Source organism: Calonectris borealis, chromosome 21 (assembly GCF_964195595.1).
Source record: "Calonectris borealis chromosome 21, bCalBor7.hap1.2, whole genome shotgun sequence".
Taxonomy (NCBI): domain Eukaryota; kingdom Metazoa; phylum Chordata; class Aves; order Procellariiformes; family Procellariidae; genus Calonectris; species Calonectris borealis.
The window spans coordinates 860,028-880,432 of NC_134332.1; the positions used below are offsets into that span (position 1 = coordinate 860,028).

General features: G+C 39.6%; 1 protein-coding gene across 5 annotated transcripts in view; it reads right to left on the bottom strand.

The window, feature by feature from the left end:
- The window catches only part of EXD3 (exonuclease 3'-5' domain containing 3), a 295,665-nt gene that overhangs the window by 262,111 nt on the left and 13,149 nt on the right, over positions 1-20,405 (bottom strand). Inside the window, exons 5-6 of one of the 5 annotated variants that reach the window (XM_075170194.1) lie at positions 19,711-19,854; positions 14,948-15,413 (exon numbers count right to left, since the gene is read on the bottom strand). The exons of the other annotated variants lie outside the window; for them this stretch is intronic. The gene's annotated coding sequence lies outside the window, so the exon portion shown is untranslated. The remainder of the gene's footprint in view (positions 1-14,947; positions 15,414-19,710; positions 19,855-20,405) is intronic. 5 annotated transcript variants of the gene reach the window in all.

Below are 20,405 nucleotides of genomic sequence, written 5' to 3' on the forward strand. Positions count from 1 at the left end.
CAATTATCCTGCCTGCTAAAAGCTTCTCATGGTTCATGACAAATTTTACCATGGTATTTTATCATATGATAGCATTTAGCAAGCTGCACATGATTAAATTCAGTTATACCAGTGAAGGTGCAAAACAGCTCCACACAGCTGGGATCAGAGAGGTATCTGGGCAAAATTCATCAAAAAAAGTCAGTATGTAAAGTAATTACAAGATTTTTCAGGATCCAGTTTGCACTGAAGAGCCATTCTGTGTAATTCTTGTGTAATTTCTCCAACAACATAGAGGCAGAGTACTTCAATAAATAAAGCATGACTATGAACCTACTCAAGGTCATGTTAATAAATGGCTAGGAATGGAAAGAAAGTAATTAGAAATAAAACTAAAGAAAAAAAAAAATCAGGAAAAACAGAAACTGCAAGCCAGCAGCAAACATGCTTCCAAGAGATCACCATAAGTAAACAATCGCTGTTATATTCGTTCTCCGTCCTTTTTGCCAGCTGGAATTAACAATTCAAATAATCATTAATGAAGGTAAAAATGCATCTGCCCTGTAAGGATGGATGGTGTATCAGCAATCTCCAGAACAAAAGAAAAAGCTTAGCCAGCGGGAACATTTTAAAGAAGCACAAAGCATCCAACCAGCCTGGATTCCACTTAACGCAATGAGGTTCTAAGCAAAGTTTTGGGAAGCTGTGCCCTGTACAAGCGCAGGTCCCAATAAACCATGAGATCACGCTTCAAGAAGCCCGGCTGTGGATGAGCAGGCACAGAGCTACTCTGCTTCCATATTGATAATGGTGTCAGAGGAAGAGGCTTCTACTGGTGTCTATCCCTGCGATAATGACAGGGAAATAAAACCAGCCAGGTTACTGAAAAACAAGGATAAAAGCTTGAGCAACAGGCAAAGAAAGGAATTATGTGGTGACTGATCCTTTTATTAATCCTTTGGTAAGAAGGACCACATACAACAAATGTAAAACATGAAATTTATCTGCTTTGTTAACAATTAAGTACTATGCGTTTGTTCACTTCTTCTTGCATATAACAAAATCGGTGGTTCTCTGACAAAGTGTTTGAACAGTCTTAGGAGGCTGCCTTTGACAACTGCCTAGAAGACGGAATGAATTGTCACAGTTCCCTATTGCACCAGGCCAGCATTATACCTACTCCTACGTAATTTCAAATTTAAAAAATCCTAAAAACTTAAACATTTAGTAGATATCTTTCCAGTTCCAAATTCAAATGTTTCTGCAGCAACAAGATGGTGTTATTTTATTGCCTTCATCAGTCTGGAAACCAGCACAGTATCAGCTATCATTTTTCATCTTTATAAATGAATAGAAAAGTCACAGTAATACAACAGTTGTTCTTTTGGCCAAGAATAACAGATTACTAGTGCGTTTGTAACAATAATTGGGGTGGGGGGGAAACAACCCCTGGAAAATAGGCATGTCATATCAACAATATGTTCATGCATCTTTCATTCCCTTGGGTTGTTACAGACCTGTTTATTTATAAATGATAATCCAGTCCCACTCATGCTTATATGAACACCTAAAGGTAAATAAATGCATCACTGTACAGCATTTGATCTCCATTTCAAGAAAAAGGAAGGTTACCAAACCATTGGTCAATAGGATGTTGTCTTGCACTCTTCCTCCTCAGCAAATCACACAGGGTCCTTAGCGTTAGAGATGCACAAACTAAGTGAAGAAATTAAAGCATTAAATGAAAGTGTTAAGGTAATCTGAATATAGAAAGGATTGTTACAGTAATTAAGAAGAGGAAATAGTCAATTATCAACTGAAAAGTTAGAGTGCCAACCTAAAAAAAACTCCTGAATTAAACTAAACGGCCAGCCTTGTTTTCATAAATTAAAGACAGATTCTGTATTTGAAAACTTAAAAGATTTTTTTTAAAGTATATTACAGAAGAATTTCCAAGGAATCATCCTGATGCAGTTTGACCTTCCAGATTGCCTCCCTCCTCCCCAAGCACATAACGTGGGCGTGCACATGCTCACACATTTTCTTCCCAAGTTTACATTCAACTTGAGCTGAATGGAGGAGAAAAACTTCAAGGGAGCAGAATGCTTGTTAGTAACAGCAGCTACTGACACAGGCTTGGAAGAGGGTAGAGGAAGGAGTTTGTCACCCGCCTTCTGCCAGGACAAGATCTCACCCCTGGCACGTTTCTCATACCAGGGCTGACAAGTGACGGTGCCCGCTCATCAACAATCCATACCCTGGTTTGAGAGAAGGAGGAGGTTTTGGGCAAAACACATTTATTCCAAAGAAAAGGAGGTTGCAAAAAGAAAATGTGTTAAGCTGGTCTTTAGGTACAGTGGAGTTTTTGTGCTGCCTATGTATACTGACTGTAACTACAAGACTGTACAAACACTGATGTGAATAAGTTTAGACCACAGCTTAATTTCAAGGAAGGGGGGGGCGGGAAAAAAAAAATATCTATTTCCAGATGCACAGCATGCTCACCAAACATTGCAGTGCTGTGGAGCAGCTGTTCTTTAAGTGGCCTTCTTCTAAAGAGAACATTATGTTCTCTTCCGCATGAGCTCAGAGAAACCAGGATTTTTGCCCCTGCTAAAACCACATGCATGTAGACCCCTTCCAGGCTACAACTTTTATGTATCCTGAAATGACTTCCCAGAGCATTCTTTGAAAGCCCTTTTGGTAACATGAATGTCTCAGCCAAGAATGGACTTTTCTGGATCTCGCTCATAGACTGTTACTAAAAACTGTACCAACTCATTTTTCCAGCCTCTAGGAATACTGCATGCGACTGACTTTTTTTTTTTCTTTAAGAACTTTGCCCCAGTATCGTTATCAAAAACTACTTCCAGAATTGGGAAGAATCTTGCATATAATGCCTTTCCAAAAAAAAAACAGTATTAGATTATCACTGTGCCCAGTGAGTAAAAACTGATACCCCTAGAAAAATATTTACAAAACCATGCTTAGGAGCATAACAGATGTTATTTACAATGTTATTGAAATCTGATCAACACAACGTCATCTGAAGTTAACTCTAAATCATACTGTTCATTCTTACCAACTCTCACAATTTTCATGTGAATCTGGAAATATTTACTCAAGCTCCAGCTCAGAATCATACTGCTGTACACATCTCAACTTTCACTTGTTTGACAGAACAAGTATATAATAAGTGAAATGTGTCCTACATGTGTAGGACTGGAAATTGTCCTGGTTATGCAGTAAATAGCATTATCTTGCATCAAGTAAAGGGTTTTAAAAATTTATTGATGGTATTTACCAGGTTCCAACACAACTTCTTCCAGTAGGAATTAACAGTAGCTGGTGTGACTGTTTTAAGAAAGAGAGGGTATGTGAAAGGTAAAAAAACTTTTTCTGTTTTGCATGTCATCCGTAGTGATGGTGATGCGACAGCTACTTGAGCCAAATCACAGTCAGAAAAGAACCCTCATTTTCAGGAGCGCCTTAACTGGAGAGCCTCCATCCTCTTAATTCCCGCCCTGCACTTACGGCCAAGCAGCAGCAAAGTTAGGAACCCTCCTGACTTGCCCTTCACAAAATTTAATTCCTACCACGTGTAGACTAGTGGGAGTCTCACGTGGCCTCGAACGAGAGAAAAGTTCCCTCTTCCTGAAGGTTGCATGCTATCAGTATTTGAGACTCCCACAGACGATACCAGTGCTTGCGAGCAAGGGACAGGTAATGTTGTCCTTGTGCAGCTACACCTCCTGCAAACAAGGTATCACTTGAGAACAGTAATAGTTTAGTTTACTTAAAACTGCTGTATTTACAGACTCGGCTGCCACTCAAAGCAAACGACACAAGTTATGTTCTCATGGTAATCAGCAGTATGGTTAAGCTGACTGTAATCAGAATCACAGTCATCATGGTTCATTAGTGCATTGTTTTTAAGTAATATTTTAATGATTGTGCCATTGAAACCTGTAGTTGGCTCAGTTCGTTAACTTGAGGAAAGAACCTCAAGTCCCATTTCCCACCTGCAGAAAGGGAACAGTGTTATTCACCTTCCCGCGCCTGGTGTGTCGAGGGTGCGGGGTACCGAGGAGCACTGCTAGAGCCAGATCTTCCAAAGCATTCGGTGCCAGCACCTCCCGTTGAGAACAATGGTACTTGCTGGCTGCTGGGAGCTTTTGAAAGTCTGGCACAGACATATGAAGGATTGTTGCATCACTCTTTTCAAATTGGGAACTTCAAAGTCCCTTACATGACACAGGCTTTGTATTCCTTTCCAAAAAATACGTATTTTCACTGAGCAAACACACATTAGCTCTCATACGAGTACAAATGCAGCGAGAACAAGCTGTAGGCATCTTTCCTCCATACCAACCCAGGCAAGGTGATTCCCAGAGAAGGGGGTTAACCTTTCTCACTCGCAATCATATGGAGGAAGGCATATCACCTGTGCCTTCCCTCCCTTGCAGAGGACAACTGCGGAACAAGAGTTCTCAGGCGATGAGCATCCCCCATCACACACTCTTTTCCAGTGAAGGCATGGCCTGAATCGTCTTGCTTCCTTATGGTTCTTTCAAGATCTTTTACAGGAGCAAAATTTTAGCTTCCTAGAGTAGCAAATTTATTTTCAATTCATATCTGTCACACAGCTTATGCAGATAATCTCAGCCAACCATTATCACTTCTTAAGAAATAAAGAAATTAAGAAAAATTAAGAAATAAAATATACAGTAAAAATAAAATAAACTGAAAAGGAAAAATTATTTCACTATTTAACCTTGTCAGCAAAGGGAAGAAATATTGTATAGGCAGCTAAATATGGACCATGTCTCAAGGCTCAGACAATACCATTCCTCTTGCTGAAAGCAGTATTATTTTAACCCATATGCTAAAAACAAAAGTGGGATATTTTGTCATAGTAAACATTTGCTAGTTGTTTCTGTCCACACCTGTGGACAGCAAACACTCTAATGAAGACCTACAAATAAATGAGTTACACATTCACCTCCTCCATTTCTTCCCAGTAATCTACTTTTAGATGACAGTGCAACACAGAGATGAGTTTCAAAAGTAATACTTTTTTTAAATCCTGAAACACTTTAATACTGAGTTTGTGACATGACACTTATTTTCATAAAGGAAAATATTCCTGGTATTAACAAGAGATTTACATTAGAAATTGGATGTTGAGAAAAACAGAAATAGTATCAGCAGCTTAATTCTTTATGGTTTATGATTGGCTTCAATAAATTTAGGATTTCTTTTTTTAAAGTGATAAGTGAACCACAGACAGGTTCATGAAAAATAAACCTTACCGGACTAACTGAAAGGACTAACACTTATTTTTAATAAAACTGCAAAATTCAGGTAAAATGCACAACATCATCATACAAAATCTTGCAGTTAATATTTATTTAGATTCCTTTGGAAAGATGCTGTTGTTTGGCTCCACCTTTCTTACACAACTCTGAACAACTGGTAAATATGTTAAAAAATTGTGCAGATCATCCTTATTCAAATGTTTTGGCAGAAGTCCACAGAAACCCTGCATAACCTCAAGCTTATGAATGAAAAATAAAGGAAGTCTGAGAAAAAAGTAAACTAAATGTACTGCAGAAAAATACTCTTAAATAAATGGATAAGCAAGAACACCCCGGTGTGTAAAGGCATCCAGGGGTTTTCACAGAACACAGGACGACAATGCCGACACAGGCTTCTGGGCAATGTGTGCTCTGGTCCGCACATACACAAGTGTTCAAGAAGCAGATCTCTACTGTCTGTTGGCGTTAACTGTCCTACGTGATAATGCATCTTCTGAAATCTTGGCATCTTACCAGGAAAATACTGGTTGCTGCACAGCGTAGTTGAACCAACGCTATCGGGAAACCCTTGAACACAGGATTAGGAGACAAGGTGGAGGGAGTCTTCGAGCACCGTCAAGGCAGTGGGAGACCCGATCTGAAAGGTGCAAGCCTCGGGAGTAAAAGAATCTACACACAATACCAAGGACTACACCAACAGGCAGGCATGGCAGCAATGAAATTAAGCAAGAGCAAAAGGTAGGCTGAGTATCGGGGGGGGGGAAATCTTGAAGAGTGAGAATCAACGTAAGGAATTATTCCTCAGGGAAACGTGGAAGCGCTTTCGCGTGGGTATTTTATGAGAGACTGGGCATACCACCAACAAATGTACTGCAGGAAAGAATCAGACAATGGCAAGGAAATGGATTAAACGTGTTAGCGAGACAATTTCCAGATCCGATTTCTGTGAAGAGAAGACCATGACCTCACCACTGGATCTGTAGTGTTACCATTAAGTACTGCCCCATACAAGCCCCAAGTCCCTCACTAGCATGGGTATGGTCTTAAGACAGACCACACCAAAGACTGAAAGGGATCTGGGAGTGTCTCTTCATTGTTACTTTATTTTTGTATTAACGATGGGTCAATTTATGTCCACAGATTTTGTAAGGCAGAATTCACCAGGGATACTGAGGAGCAGAAAACTGAGACACAGAATAAAGCTTTTGGGGAAAACAAGAGGTCTGAACTTGATTAAAAGAAAAAAAGCCAGAGGAACAGAACATTTGAAGACGCACATGGGGGAGAAGTGACTCTTTTCCAAGGACAGATGGCAGCAATGGAAACACTGAAAATGGCTGGTTGGCCAAACTGCTTTTCTGTATTTGCCTCGTCCTTTCCAGTTCACTGAAGCGCAGCAGAAGTGCCAGCAGCTTTTCCGTGTGGAGGGTTCCCACGACTGTAAGAAGCACAGAAACGATTTCGGCACCTATCAGCATCCAGTCAGGTCTCTGTGTACCTACCATTTGCACTTCCAAATCAGGACAGCTGTTTCAGATGCAGCTGTGGGAAAAACCAAAAGCCAGAGCTTCCCTTTCACTGGTTGACCTAGAGGGGTTGGCCACAACATCCAAATAAACAGGAGCTTAGCAAACCGATAAACTGCTTAATCAAGGGACTAGCCTGCTGTAAAACACACACTATCCCATTAAACTATCCTTCCCCTCTTGTAAGAATGAATTGCCCCCTCATGGAGCACCTTTAGATGTTGAATTTATTGGCACCTCAGTGAAGCACCACATAAAATTATAAGAGCTGATTAAGATGGCCATCAGGCCGGAGGACTGATGCATAGCTATCATGTCAAAACAGGACTCAAAGACAAAAAGCTCATCTCTTTACTCAAGTTGCTGTAAGCATTCTAGGATAGCTTTACATTGGTACTGTATATAATGAGGCCCTCTTCTTTAGATCAATGGTTCACATAAGCCTGCAACAATATTTTACTGAATATTTAACACTTTGGTTAGTAGGACCATCTTCTTGCCTAGACATAATGCTTAAGGCTCTCTTTGAGCTGTTTTGTCATGTCTTTATTTTTTTGTCATCTCATTATTTTTTTTAATGCTCCCAAAAGTTACCTATCCTTTCTGCTAGCTCCCGGCTGGGTTACTGCACAGACAGACCTTGAAGACAATTCATGGGACAGAAGTGCATTTGCTGCCTTCCAAACACTGGGGCACAATCAGACCGAAGGATCATCCAGCCAATGTCCTGTCTCCAAAGGTGAACAACAGCAGATGCCGAGGGATTATTATTAAAATGGAGCAGGTGTGAAGCGATACTTGCCTGACACTCTTCCAGCTTCTAGAAATCTGCTGCACAGGGGATCCGAGGCAGAGATGGAGGCTGTGCTTGTAAAAGTCTCTGATGGAATTTTTTCCCACTAATTTGTTCAGTTGCTTCTTGAATTCACAAGAGCTTTAGCACTCGTACCACCCTGCATCAAAGCTTTCCGTAACTCATTTATGTTGCATGAAAAAGTATCTCCTTATGTTTGATCTAAATCTTTCTACTTGTTATTTTGAAGCTCCACAACTCTGATATTAGAAGAGATTGTTCACAGTCTCTCCCTACTCCTGTTCTTTATTTCACTAATAATCAACTATATAAAGCATGCAGCAGATGGATGCTCAGTATCAAAACCCAACACCATCCCACTGGTTTGCTGAAATAGCTGAAAAGCAGTTGAGAGTAAAGAAAAAAAACCCACAAAGTTAAATGTTGAGAACCGACAGGCTTCTATATTTGATCCATTTTTCAGAGGAACAAAGTTTTGATCAATAGATCTTTCAGGAATGCTGAAAGATTAGATTTTATGAATATAAGACTTTGGGGAAGTTTCCTTTATTTTCTTTTGGCCATTACATCAGCTGAAAAACTATAGCAATTTGTTTTGTTCTTATGCTTCCGGAAATATAACTGGACACAAACATACCAAATTAATCCACTTCTGTGGTTAAGCAGAATTTGAACATGTATCATTCTCAAAAGCACTGGTAAGCACATGCATTTCCAGTATCCCGGGCACGTGGCTCACTATGTTTATCGGTACCTCCAAAGAACTCAGAGAGATGAATGCTCAGTTCTGGTGGAGGCTGTAAGAGATTTCAGATCTCGCTCTCCTTTAGATTAATTTCAGCAGTAGTTAGTGAGACAATGGGATAAATTCTGTTATCAATTAAGGTAGTAGAGTCATCAGGCATTTATTGTAATATCTACCAACAAACTTCCCTAGGTCATCTGCTCAAAGGCAGATAAGAGAAGGCTTCAGTTAAATAAATCTACTGAGCCCCTGTATAGCTTTTTATCATCATTTTTAACCTATTGCCCAAAACGATGGGAAAGGAGTCCTCAGCCTCAAGTACGGAGAAACATCATGGTGTACATTCCTCTAAATTTAATGCTGCTCCTTCTAAAGGAGGTAATAAATATCAAACGAATAGGAGAGCTGTGAGTATGCCACCAGCATGGATTGTCATTTAAATCCTCTCCAATTATAAGAACAATGAGAGCATGTGCCTGGAAAGGCCTTCGGGGAACGATATCCTTTTAACCTCCCACAGCTACTGGGTCAAGGGCTCTCCAGGGAATTCGGCAGTGGGGTGGACCATGCGATAAGCAGGTGAGCTTCCGATGCACCCTGCAGTTAACAGCGGCAAAGCTGCGTTAACATCCGCGTGCTGCACCCAGCAATACTCAGTAGCAAGGCATAAACATTTCCAAGCCTGTGTGAATAAGAAACTACAGACAGCCCTTATTCCAAGAATGTACTTAATCTTCAGCAACATGGAGTTAAGAAAGGAGGATTCTGGTCTCCATTTTAGCAGACTGGGAAAACTGGACTGTATTAAACAAACGCAGTAGCTTTCAAGTATTGCCTGTGCAACTGTCACTGAGCAAACAAGGAAAGTCAAACAAACACTTTAAACAATTTCCATGCCCCATTGTACCTAATATCCTCCTTAAACTCCCAGCAAAGCACATCATATCTATCTGTAAAATTTACTTTTAAAGTTTGAAGTTAAGAAATACTTGAAACTAAGCACAAGCTCAAGGGCACTATTAGGTCAGGCTCCAATCTGGATTGTATTTTGCATTAAAAAGTAAAAGTTCACTAAAGCATCATGTTTTCCTTTCTCTCTGTTCAACAAAAGTGGATATTTGAAAAAGGCACCTTATTTCTATCCTACATTTACTCCATATCATAATCATTAAATTAAGTAATGGAATGATTTAGGAGATTTAGTGTTGCTGCACTGGTATAGCTGGATGCATCTCCAGAAGGCAGAATGGAGTGGGAAAGACTTAGGAAAACATGCAACAATTTTCTTATTTAGAGACCAAGGAAAGAGGAACTCTATACTACTCCCATTTTTTTATTATTGAAATTCCTTTACATTTTTAAATATTTATGAATTCTCCATAATCTAGGACTGCATTTTATGAATGCTTATGAATGACACAAACATTTCCTGGTAACATGAAGAATCAGGATAGGCTAATAGAAAATAGAAGATATCCATCTTCCACAAGAATGAAATGTATTTTCCTTCTACAAATGGTTCAATGGCACTTGCATACCTGTCAATAAGAGGATCAGTAATTATAAATTAAGCTTTATGAGCACCAGTGTACACCTCCTTATTCTGTTACCTTTGGCAAGGATGGGTCCACAACCCTCAAGAAAACACTTTTCAGATCTCAGCTTCACTAACACAGAGAACTTGAGCCATCATTTTCACAAGACAGGTATGTTCAGTTCTTGAAAGTCACACTGACACATTCAGTAGTGACCAGGGAAGGATGTCTCCTTCATCTCAAAAAACACATTGGGCTCATTTAAACAGATCCAGTAAATATATTTACTGTGCAGCTTCAGCAGAATTTTGGCTAAAAGATAATGCATGCTTAGTCAGCTGAAACAGATTGTAATCGCCGCATTTTCAGCCTCCTGTTGTACTCCACAGTCTTCCACCTCTTCCTCCGGGCAGCAAAGTCACCAGGGACCCTGTCTAGCTCTTGCTCTACAGGATTATACAACAGTATCCCTATGGGTTTTGGTGTAAGCACAGATGGGAGACGGCAGAAGAAAAATGAGCATATTTTGCTTTGCACACCATTCTGCCTGGGCAGTTTCTGGCAAATATCTTTATACACACGGCAGACAGAGTTTGGCTTGTCCACAGTTAAACCTCAACAGCTTATTGACAAGTGCTGTAACGACGACATAGGAAATGGAAACCAATACAAAAGCAAACAAGAATAAGGTAAAGTGCTCTCAAGAATTTTGCTCCTGAAAGCAATTTCACATTGATTACTCAATAGCAACATTTGAATAGATCTATTTGGTTTTAGCCAGGCTCCTATTTTGGCAGGGTATGTTACCCTGTTTTCTCCTCTAATTCTCTCACATTTCTATGAGATACTGGTTGCAAGTTCTGCCTCACCACTCTTAAGACATCTATGTCTCCCATGTCTCCTACAGCTAGTCCTGTTGTCAAAAGAAAGAGGTACTTCTAGGAGATCATTCATTTTAGGATATTCTGACTTATGCCCTGGAAACTTCTCTCCACTGACTATACAAATCCTGGGGTTACTAGCTCTGCAGGGTACAGAGCTACAGCAGATGTCTACATTCAGTCCCTCTCAGAGATGCAGAGGTTGGGAGCCTTCTCACCTCACTTCAGCCAAAAATACAGTGTCTGGTCTCACTCTGGACAACGGAAAGAGAAGCAGGTTCCAGAGCACCACTGAACTCACTGAGTAGGCTGTAAGCACTGCGGTTCTCCTGGACTGGAACACCCAGCAGAGGGGTGTCATTTAAAGTAGGACCCAAAAGAGACTTCCAAAAAAACAAAACCCAAAACAACCACAAAAAAAACAGAAGGCGGCTAATAATGAAAAATGTGAATGTAGTCTCTGCACACAACTGGTTGATTTCAAGGTATTTTCAATTCTAGAAAAGTCATAAATCATTATAAACCAGACTTACAGAACCCCAACAATAGGACTGTAACATACTTCTGATTTGAAATTGCTTGTAATTTTACAAAACTTTATCTAGGCGGATATTTCCTTGATGGAAATTGCAGACTGAATAACTTGAGAAAATTCCTTCATAAGCATTTCCTCCACTTCTGAAACACGTATGTTTTCCATACCCGGATGTGTTTTTGCCATTCTCATTAAGATCTCCCCAAATCAGGCCAAGTTGAGAGCCACAGAAAAACCCTCATTTGCAAATGCTCAGTAAAGAATGGCTAGAAGGTCAAACTTAAATTTCTTTAAGAGTCCTAAATGTAACATGCTCCAAGCCTAAGGAGCTTGCCTTCCAATTACAATTCTGGAAAACTGCAAATAAGGCTATGAACAAGCACTGGAACGGGGGAAGAAAAAGAAGCAGGCAGTAACAATGCCACAAGCTGGCAATGAAACTGAGTGGGAATTGCTGAAATTGCTTATCACTCACAGCTACTACTTGAGCCAAAAAAACCTGATTTGAAAACCAAGAGATTATTATTAAATTTGCAAAATACACCAAACTAGGACTGACTGTCAGCACACAGGAAGACAGGAATAAAAAGCAAACTGCTCTTGACAAATCGAAGAAGTCTGAAGGAAAACAAAAAAGAAAGTAGTTTAATAAATATTCTAAATTAGTATCAGAAATTCCTATTAGACACACCAATGGAAAAAGAGGTCATGGAAGACACTTTCAAAGGGATACTGTGATTCTGCAAGAATTCTGCCTTTCAAAAATAATCCTGAAACAGTAAAGGAAGTCTTTTAAAAGAAGTTAAAATGCAAACAGCAGTAGATCATGTTATACAAGAGAGGAAACTATTGCTCTAATCATCATTTCCAGTCTTAAAATCCCTATATTTGGTAAAGGTCAAAACTTTCTAAGCTCATCAGAAGCAATAATTTCTTCCATGGTGCTTTCCAAGAGTAGTTTTCAATTTCTGCTATTTTGTTGGAGGTGTATCTAAGAGATGTAGGTACCTACTTGTATGTTAAACACTGTAGACAAGATAGAAGGATTTCTGTGATAGTATTTCTAAAGAAGATTTATACCTTTGAGCAAAGAGAAGTCTAAGAAATTACAGGGGGAAAAAAACCCAAAACATTCAATTGGTAAACAGAAGAAAAACCACGGAATCTCTTAGCTATTGCTGTCACAAGACACTAACTACTGCAAAGGAGATTTCCTTCATCCAAGTTCTACAGCATATGCCAAAACGCCTAGATGCATGATTAGATACTGACCATGGAACGGTGTCTGGAAGGTAACTCAGCAATTATCACAGAACATAGAATCATAGAATCATTAAGGTCGGAAAAGACCTCTAAGATCATCGTGTCCAACCGTCAACCCAACACACCATGCCCACTACACCATGTCCCTAAGGGCCTCGTCTACACGTCTTTTAAATACTTCCAGGGATGGTGACTCCACCACTTCCCTGGGCAGCCTGTTCTAAGGCCTGACCACTCCTTCAGTAAAGAAATTTCTCCTAATGTCCAATCTAAACCTCCCTTGGCGCAACTTGAGGCCATTCCCTCTCGTCCTATCGCTGTTACTTGGCAGAAGAGACCAACACCCACCTCGCTACAACCTCCTTTCAGGTAGTTGTAGAGTGTAGCTACACTCTTACCATTTTCATAAAGACTGAACACAGGCCAGGGCAATGAACCTAAATCCTTGCTCCTTCTGCCACCCTGCTCTTGTTGGTCACTGACTGTAAGTCAGCCTCAGCCAGGGGATGGCAAATCACACGTTATCAACTCCCTCCCAAAGCAGCATCTGTACCAGCAACTCTTTTGCAGAACCTGAGCTTACCTCCTGCAGCCCTGGCACAACAGCATTGCCTCTTCAGCCAATGTTCTCATCCCATTACCAATAAACTGTGCTTTTAATAATATTTCCTCTGAGGATACTCTTCAAAGCCACCCAGATTCCCTTACTCCTAAGCATATCTGATTCTATCAAGCATTCTGTGCAACTTCCCTCAAAAATAATAAGCTCCACACCAGACCTGAATTCTCATCCGAGTTCTCATTTTGATGATTGTCTTCTGGTTTCACCTCTTTGAATTCAACTTAGACAAAGTCACATGTGATCTTGACACACTACCAAAGGGTGACCATGCATCATCACAGACATGATGTACTTCTAGGGCATCCCTATACCTCAACATTAGAAAGCCTTGCCTCCATTCTGCTTTCTGTACTTCTCACAGGAGAAGTTGGCCAATTTTAGCCAGGAACGATCAACAGGCTCGTAGAGCATCACAAGTTTCCTCCCACACGCTGCAGGAGTCTAGAACTATTTTCTTCTTGTATATAAAGGCTACAGACTTTGCTTCAATACTGGGCTCTTCAAACCTCACCCCACTGTTCCTATTTCATTCGTTTCTACTGGTGATGGAGAAGCTGGGAACTAGAAAGCAGACAACATTAGAGCAATTGCCACAATTTTCATTCCCGTGTAAGCATCTTTTCACGCAGAAGGCAAGAAGATAACATTCTCCACACCAGGACTCCTATTAACTTCTTCCTACAGTGATAAATGGTTCAACTCCACAGATGGAATCAAAAGTGGAGACAGTTTTATCTGCTGAATGGGAAAAGGCAGGGAGACATGGGCTGATTCAGAATACAGAGGTGACCACTCTTTCCTGCCACCTACACCTTCACCAACAAGCTGTCTCGAGTTTACAAGTGACTAAATTAATACAGCACATCTCCCCAAACCTGGCTTTTTCAGCTTGAAGTGGGAAACAAAAAACCATACAAAAGCATACCATCTGTGCAAGACAGCATATAGAAAATTGAGTTTACACAGATGGGACATATCACACACTCCCTCATGTCTCTATCAACACACCAGCTTTGCAAATCTGCCCTAAATAAAAACAAAATTGACAACACGTTATGTCTGAGGCCAGCAGGGCTGCGTACGCCTAGCATGTACTTGGCAGAGTTTGGATTGTTCTCCACTTTTAACAAACAACTCACTTATAAATGGAAAACTTGCTAACGTTCAAGTATTCTGCTGTGTTTAAATGTCAGGAGGATTGTATTCAGCTAAGTCTCCTGGAGGGATCAACTAATTGGCCATCAAATTCATAGAGATGAAGCTGTAGGTTGCTTAAAAACTAGCAGGACATGACACAGCCTTCTTACGATCCACAGTAGGGACAAACACTGGTCTGGAACATTTTCTAGTTCCATTAACTCTTTACCAACACATAAAAATAATGCTTTAAAGATGTTTATTTTTACAAGTTACACTAGGTGAAGAATATAGCTGAACAATATGGCTGAACACATATGGAAATGCTTAAGCAGCAGCTCCATTTTCTGTCCAAGAAGTCTGCAAACACAATAAACTTAAGTTACACACATGGCAACTCAATGTATTACACACAAAAAAAAAACAACCCCACACAACAAAAAGAAAGACAAAAAAGTGTGTTTTCATAAAAAACAAACTTCATTTATTTTGTAGGATGAGCATCTGAGAGAGGAGTGAGTAGCTGGAACAGACAAGTACAGAAATAGCAAAGTATAATGAAAGAGAATAAGGCACCAAAGACGAGCCTTACCAAGTAAGATCGCATCTTCATCTAGCCAGTATCGTGTCTTGGACAGTGGTCAGTGGCTGATGCCTAAGGAAGAGAACTGGGCAGCTATATTCCCCAACGCATTCCCCGAGCCTGTAGCTTAAGATTTCCACATGCCAGGTCTTCGTATTGGTATGAAATAGACTTTATAGACCTTTCTTCCAAGAATATATCCAACTGCTTTCATGCAAACGCTCAGCACCAGCATCTTGTTCCAACAGCTGCCATGTTGTATCCATCATGCAAAGAAGTATTTCTTTTTGTTTATTTTGAACTTCCTCCTTCCGTTTGATGTACCTACTTTTTGTTAGGGAATGAAAGAGAAATGGGGAGTGATTGCTTATCTTCTGTCCCACTCAGGCATCTTTTCTTCAGGCCCAGACATTCTTCATTTGCAAGCTGTTCCATAATCTGTTATTGGGGGAGGCAGTACCTCATTTAGCTATAGCTGTAAACAGAGATAATTCCATTTTCTCACGTTACTCTGCATTTACTGACACTGAGTTTAACCTGCTAGTTTATTTTCCAATCACACTGTACCATAAGGTAGGTACTTTTGCAGCTTTAGAGTTGACTATGCCAAAGTATTTCTAGATCACTCAGACTTTGTTATTTCTCTATCTATTGCCTTCCTCAGATCATCTGTGAGAGTGTTAAACAGCAGCACAGGTCTCATAGAATCATAGAATCATTAAGGTTGGAAAAGACCTCTAAGATCATCATGTCCAACCGTCAACCCAACATACCATGCCCACTACACCATGTCCCTAAACTACACCATGTCTCCTAAGACTCCTGTGTCACTCTAATGGTAACCACCCTCCATTATAACGACGATTACTGCTACACATTTTCTCACCTTTTAACCAGTCACTGGTTTACTAAAGACCATTCCCTGTTATCCCCAGAAAGATCAGTTGCTTTAAGAAGCTGCAGCAAAGGACCATGTCAGAAGCTGTTTGAAAATCTGAGGGTACCATACACACTGGAACACCCTAATCCAGATGTCTGCTGAGCCTTTCAAGTCCTTGAAGATTTGTCAAGTGCAACTTCCTTTTACAAAAGACATGTTGAATCCTCCATAGTCGTATAAAATCATGTGCCAAATAATTCTAATCTATATTATTCTTTTGATGCTGCTGCACAAGACGAAGCCAGATTTGTCTGCTGTTCCCCAAGCTCCCTGGAACTCTTTTGGAAGTTAGCATCGTATCAGCGCTATCTATTCTCTAATAGGGCTGAGGAGGTTTTAATTGAAAGGTTACACACAAGTGTTAGTAATTCAACAGTTTCTCCCTTGAATCCCTCCTGGGCTCTAACATCCTGGTCCCTGCAGCCAGTTATTGCTCATTGTGTTCTTAAATTCTTCCATTAATAGTTGGGTTTGAGATGGGTTCTGGTAAAGAAACCATGAAGAGCGTAGATGCCTCAGAAACTCATTTGTTTCCTTCTGCTCCACCTTCTGCAAGTGATTCTTTCGCACCCTAGTCTTCAAGGGTTTTTGCAAACTTTTAGACAAGCTTCTTATTCCCAACATATTTGGAAAAGAACTGTTACTTTTTATACTTTCTGAAAGCTGTTCCTCTAAGTTTTTGGCATTTCAAAGTGTTTGTTCTTTTCTGTCTTCCTCACTTGGTCATGACTTCAGCTTTTGGAAGGATGCCTCTGACTCTACAGCCTTTCTTCCCGGCTGTTTCACATCATAACTTTTCTTTCTCTCAACTGGCTTTTGATAGGGCCGAGGCATTTGCTCTGCAGTATAGTGCCTTTAAATAATCTTCACACTACCTACAAACATTTCACTCTTTTCACTTCTCCTTTCAGTTTCTTTTTAACATGCTTCCTCATTCTGATGTACTTTCCCTTTTGAAATCAAGTATCACTTCACTGAAGCTTTTGGCGTGGATTACTTCTGCAAGGATCTATAAGCACACTTGTGTTCACACTTACGAGGGCCATTGGCAGTAAAATTTTGTACCAAGTTCTGCACAATTCCCAGGAGAAAGTCAAAAGTATCTTCCTCTCTCTGCATTCCCTGACCAGATGTTTCCCAAAGGTGTCATTCTTGATGCCTAAAAGGACTGGGGTGCCAGTTTTCTCCCATTGTGTTTCCTACTTTAAAGCTACATACTAATATCTACAAGTTCCAAGAATTTCTAATCTTAAGGATTCTGTTATTAATACAGTTATTTTCCTGATTTGACATTTAGTTTTAAGACACCGCACTATTCCCCCATGGGTTTGAACCACTCTGTCATTTTTATGTAACCTATAACTTGGTACTAGGGTGTCCCAACTGATGTTTTCCTTCCGTCGACTTTCTTACAGCCCTATTCAACAGTCTCACATAAAAATCAAACTCTGTAGGTCATCCACCTCATTTCTTAAGATTTCAGAGTCTGTCTAGGAATACATAAACATTTGTCCAATTTTCTTCTTTTTTCATGTTATGTCACTGCTAATCTAAGGGGAAAAACTGCCTGTCATATGATGAAAATCTTCAAGGACAAAGTGAACATGGTGGGTATAAGTTTCAGCAATAAAACAAAACAGCTATGTTCAAGAAGAGCTGGGAAGTGTTGCTTGAACAATTATCTAATAAATTCTTGCATCAAGCATTTTAGTTTCTTCTGGACTTCTAAAATTTTTCTGCTATTATTTGCCAACAAAAAAAAGATACAGATATGCATGATAGGAAAAAAGAACTAGCAAGTGTATTTTCTACTAGTCACTACAGACAAGAGACAAAACCTATACTAATTAAGCCAGCAACCCCACGGGAAGGAGGAAAATCTGGTGCCTTGATTTTGGAGTTAACTTGTATATATTTGAGAAACTTATATGAACATGAAAATGTACTTTAAAATTTTTCCATATTTATTATAATTTCAATGTGTCCCTGAACCTATACACTAAAATACATATGAGAACGGACCTGATGATCAGCGCTTCTTAAGTCTCTTAAAAGAAAAAAGCCAAAGAAGAGTAATTCATCATACAAAGCTACATGGAAGTCTAGAGGAGAAGAAGCCAGTGAAATTACTAGAGAAAGGCTGCATCTACTGGTCTGAATAACTTAGATACTGAGAAAACGAAGAGCAAATGTAGTTACGAACTGGTGTTGGATTTTGTTTCCTATCACCCAAAACCTGACACTTGATAACCTGCCACTCTTAAAAAGCGGATAGTTCAGCTTATTTCTCAGTTTATCATGTTGAGTTTTCCCTGTTCATTCTACAGAAAATGTGAAAGTTATTGATTACTCTTCAAGAAAGGTAATTAGTATTTAGCTATTATTCATCATCTAAGTACAGAATAACTGTTTGCATTACTTCTGTTATGTTGTCCTTAGTAAATACATAAACATCACGACAGATGAATCCACAGGACAGAAACAGTTCTGCTCATCTCAAGAAATTAAAAATAATTGCTCTCTTTGGAAGTTCAGGATCAAATGCATCACTGAATGAAACATTTGCTTTACAACCGCAAAGAAAAGCAACAAATGACAGGACCTTGCAAGCGGTTTATTTTCATTACTTACTGAAAAATAACTATGACAGTTATTTAACTCTCACCCAACTCTTCCTGTTGGTGTTCATGTTGATGCTGATCAAGTTTGACACCCCAAAATAGCACGTCAGTAAGAAAATAAACTATGACTGAAAACTTCTCATTAAGTATGATTTTTGTTTTTCAAACATCTGTTATGCCAATACTACTGCCTTTTATCAAAGTATTAAATGAGCAAGGTAAGGAAATGGCTGAAAAACTGAATGCTGGACATAATGTTCCAGACAACATTTTTAGGTCAAAGGCTAAATCCTCAACGAAGGCAAGACAAAGTTACCAGAGAGAGAACAAAAAGCATCAGCCCTAATATTACACACACTGGTTAAACACGTCAGATGACTATACAGCGAGTTATAAGACAGGATTTAGGCATCAGTAAGTATTTAAGTGTTATGTTCATTCAGCTGAGCCCTTCATTACCCTACCTCTGTTCCTGAAGATGCTAAGGTTATGTAGACAAAGACCTTCTTATCATACCTATCGCTTGAAAGAGCACAGAAAATAAAGTGTGATGAATGCTTTCCAGTTATTACACTGTGTTTCATACCATATTTTAAATCATCTTGAGTAACAACTACTACCTACTGCTCTCAATCACACCAAAGAAGCCGCAGAATCTGCCAGTTAGTTATTCAGCATTGACTCATCCCTAGAAGAAAAACTATGGGCCTTGCAGTTATACTTTTTACAGGGTTTGAGAGTACGATATCCAGCAATGAGACCAAAGAAAGGCAGGATCCCAGGCAAGCCAGACCCACCGCCTTCTGTGGCCTTTGTTACTATCCTGGGATAGACTTTCGTCCCATCTCTGAGATGTAGCTGCAGGTACAGTACGTACCTGGTTTGTACCTACAAGTACAGTACCACACACTCAGCACAGACTTCTCCTGTGAAGAATTTCAGTTGTATGTTTAAGGTGTTTACGTTTTCATTTACCATTTATCATAAATGTAGAATAACAAATACCAGGAGAATAACAAATACCAAATAACAAATACCAAAGAAGGCAAATTAACATAAAAATAAAGGAACATACAAGACACCCTGAGAACAGGTTTAAGGGGGAGGGGAACTGTTTACATCATCTTCCAGAGTAAGTTGAAGGAATTCTTGATGCTCGGGACAATATGGCCCAAGGGAAATGGTAATGGGAGAGAAATAAATTCTTTCACCTCTGGTTTGAAATCCAAGTCAGGCTGGTAGTAGCCAAGAACCATTAGCTTAACATCTGCTAGCTGTTTGGTAACCCATGTGAAGTGAGTTATATTCCTTAGTGTCCACATCACAGTCCCACTAATTGGCACCACGTTGGCAATCTAAACAGAGAGGTTAAAGTCTGAACATACAGCAAGCATGAACTACAAGATTAGTCAACTTCAGTTTTGAGTACATATGTGATAAATTATACATTTGGTATATGTAACTCCATCTAATTGCCCCACCATCCTGTTCTGCCCTCAGAATAAAATCGTAAATTCAAGCAAGCCAACAAACTGTCAGCATTCCCTTGTCAAGCATACGGTTTCTGAATTACTAAGACACATTATTGTTCATTACTATTCAAAGTGCTTAAGCAACTGCTTAAATTTTAAGCAAAATACTGTACAGCATAAAGTTAAATTTGAGCTAAAGTGTTTGAATAATAGGTACCAATATCCATAAAATAGTATCTTTTTTCTTAACTTCAGTTTTTAACTCAAAAATGCAACACACACTCAACGCAGCAACGATATAGTCTTATAAATCCCAAATAACAACAAGGCTCTTTTCTCTTTGTCTTTCCTTCTTCTGCAGCTTCCCAACAAAGAAAGAGTGCAAAGGAACAAAGCTGACCTAAGAACAAGACCCATTAGCTTTTAGAAAATTA